The sequence below is a fragment of the Nestor notabilis genome, unplaced genomic scaffold (genome assembly GCF_000696875.1).
Source record: "Nestor notabilis isolate BGI_N333 unplaced genomic scaffold, ASM69687v1 scaffold27676, whole genome shotgun sequence".
NCBI lineage: Eukaryota > Metazoa > Chordata > Aves > Psittaciformes > Psittacidae > Nestor > Nestor notabilis.
The window spans coordinates 11,127-14,675 of NW_009933756.1; positions in this window are offsets into that span (position 1 = coordinate 11,127).

A 3,549-nucleotide genomic window follows, 5' to 3' on the forward strand; every position below is an offset into this window, starting at 1 on the left:
GAGTGATACCAATACTAAACTCAAAAGACATTTAGATTTCATGGTTTAGCAGCTGCAGAAATTCCCTGCACCTGAAGTGAGGTCATGGGCAGCCTCTGGAGTGGGAAAGCAAAGTCATAAAAATTAAAAGTGACTTGGACATACTAGGTCCTACCTTACCTTCTTGAAAACATACAGGGGAAATCAGATCACTGGTGCAAACCAGAATGATAGGAAAGGATCTTACGGAGATTGTAGAAACAGTTTCCCTGCAGCAGAAATGGCCATTCCTTGTCTCCGAAGCAGAGAGGTGAATTTCACCCAACTCCAGCCTTGCAAAAGCACTTAGAGATCATCATCCCAGGCTGATTTTCTTGACAGACTCACAATAGCTGAGAGGCTATTTGGTTTCTTCTCTACCAGATAATTAGAAAGATCAGAGTGAATTCCACAAGCAAGATCTGTGAACTCATAAAGACGAAACATTTGAGCCTCATGGGCTATGAAGGAACAAGACATTGCCTTTGAAAAGCAAATACTCTGATACAGAAGTGTTCTAAAACTCAAGAGACAAACCCAGCTTTCTACTGGAAAACAAGCCATACTGTTACTGAGCTTAGCATTTTGTATTCAAAGATACAAACCACACAGCTTTCTCAAGTCCTGAATGGGTCTCCAGTCCTCACATCTCTCTTGCCTCAGAAAAGATGCTGTAGAAACCTTGTCCTGAGTTAAGAGAAAACAAGACTTATGGCTTCTAGGGCTACTGCAGTGGGTAGTGTCTTCTGAATGAGGCTCTTCTGACAGACGAAGTTAATTCAGTAGTGGCACAGAGGCAACTTGTTACTGTACCTGTTAATAGCATGTTAATAGCATGTTAGCCTCAGCCCAACATAAACCAGACAGAAATCTAACTTGATGACAAAAGGAGGTATCTATGGAGGTAGCTCACACACAGGAGCAAACATATCTCTAAATGGTGATTAAATAGCAAGTAATTTACAGTCAGTGTGAGACACCTCAAGAATTGGTGAAACCTCCTGGAAAGCTGATATAAGAAGGCAGCAGCAGGGCTGAACAATTTTTACAGGATGGATTTTTGTTTTAATTGGTTGATTCTAGGAGCTGGAAAATAATAGATTCCAGGAGATTCAAGTGTTTCTGAGTAATTACATTATACAACAACTACTGAGGCTATTCAGTGAGCCATTGCACTGCCAGTAACAAACACCATCCCAAGAACCAACTGAGATACCAGCAATTTCTATCAGCATCAACTCATATAGTAGTCGTCTTTAGTCTCAAACACTTCCTTATGACAAAACATATCCTCATCATCCATTTTGCTTCAGTGAACAGGGCTGCGGACAATTATTTATGCACAAACTTCATTACAGATACCCAGTGTCGGGTGAGATGAATCCCATTAGTTTCATCCAGTACTGAGCCCGTCCCTCTGAAGTCTCAACAGAGGTTAAGCTGTCCCAAGAGATGTTCTTTCCTGAAGCAATACAAACATTTTCATGATACTCAAAAAAGAGAAAGGACCTTTACTAGACAGAAACTTAGATCCTGTTTACAGCTTCTCAAAAGACAACAAATACATTTCTTAGAACTTGAGAGACTATCAAGCCCCATACAAGTGAGTACAATTGACAAAGTTAGCAAAGTAAGAGCAGACTGAATGATTAAATAGCAAAAGCCAAGGCTGTTCCCCAAAGATGCACAGTAAAACACAAGTATAACAAAATGTGGGCTGGCATTCTTTTTAATAACACATTATATTTGGAAGACACCCCTGTGGACACCACAAAGGCAAAACTAAAGCTCTACTTCAAGAGCCGAGGGCAGCTGCAATACCCAGCGCATATATGCCTACACGGAATCATTAGGAAATTCACCTTCCTTCCTTATTTCATCAAAAATCCCAACTGTGCAACACATCTTACTCTCATGCATGTACTCCACACGTGAGATCAAAGATTCTAGATGTGTGGAGAACAACGGACATTCGGCATAACAACCACCATTCTACGCGGTGGAATACCAGCCCTTACACTCAGCATTACTTTGAAGTCTCTACAGAGAAAAAGTGGTGACAGAATGCCACAGCTGTACATAAACCCAGCGTCAAAACCATGATATCTACAAGCCACTTCCTTCCACAGATTCTCAGGGAGATCTTGTAGACAAAGCCAGACAAAGGAAACTAGACATCACCCTGCATTTTTTAGTATCTCTCATGAACAACCTAGAATTGCAAACAAAACACAAGTAGTTTCACCTTCAGAATGATACAAACAGGTGAGTCTAAATGGGAACTCACCTAAGCTTTGGGAGATGAGCTGCTTTGGAAAGCAATGCTTTTGAATGCTAGTTACTACTGTACACTTAAATAAGCAAATATAACTACAGTATTGGAACACTGTACCCAAAGGGTAGGGAGTTTTCTAGTTGTGTTTCTCGTTAAAAATTACAGCTTCAAACGCTTTTGTATGGATGACTTGGTGGATTTGGTACCTCCTTGTTCAGCCAAATCAGAGCACTGCTATTGTTTGTGGTGCTCTTTACACTAGAATAGGTACATCTATTACCTAACACCATGGCGGAGCATTTTGATAAAGCATGACTGGAGCTATACTCAGGAAAAGTGGTCAAAATAAAATCACAGGATTGTTTGGATTGGAAGGGACCTTAAAGGTCACCTAGTTCTAACCCCCCTGCCCCAGGCAGGGCCGCCTTCCACCAGAGCAGGTTGCTCCAAGCCCTGTCCAACCTGCACCTGAACACGGCCAGGGAGGGGGCAGCCACAGCTTCTCTGGGCAACCTGTGCCAGTGTCTCACCACCCTCACAGGGAAGAACTTCTTCCCAATATCTGACCTAAATCTACCTTGTCAGTTTAAAGCCATGCTGACCCTTCCCTTATCAGTACCACAGATTCCTTCAGCTCCTTCCTAAGAATGACTTTTTAGTTTTTGGTAGCTGCAGATAAAGCTATTGTTCTTTATTTTGTTTGGGCAATAGTACTTCAGTGCTGTGGAAGATCAAGAATGGTCAACTGCTTAAAAATTCTGTTCTGCAAGCACTAACTAAGGAACCTGAAAAGCTAAGATTAGCGATTCAGACAGCTTTTAAAGAAGTGGAAAGGGAGGGTAGCATTTCTGAAGCTTGCATGAATTGAGAAAATGCTACAGAAGCTTTTACATTAATCCTGACCAAATTCAATGAGGACAAGCAAGACGAGACCTCCGAGTATGCCCTGGAACAGACCTGTCAGGCTGGCACTGCAACTCACTTGTTGACAAAACCTCTTCTTTGGTGAAATGATTGTTAACAAGGTAGAAGCAACTGCACAAAGTTGCTCCATGCCACCTCTGGCACACACAGCAACCCGATCTCCTGGTTCTTTGTTCTCATTTACTTGGACTGAAAGGAAGGAAAGAAGATTAAAGTTGGTCTGTTAAGAGAGCAATGCAAATGCTACCCTCTTGCATTACGGAGAGACAAAGGTGATGCTGCTTCAGGGAAAATACTAAGGAAAATTTGCTCCACGTAGTGGTAGTCCCAAG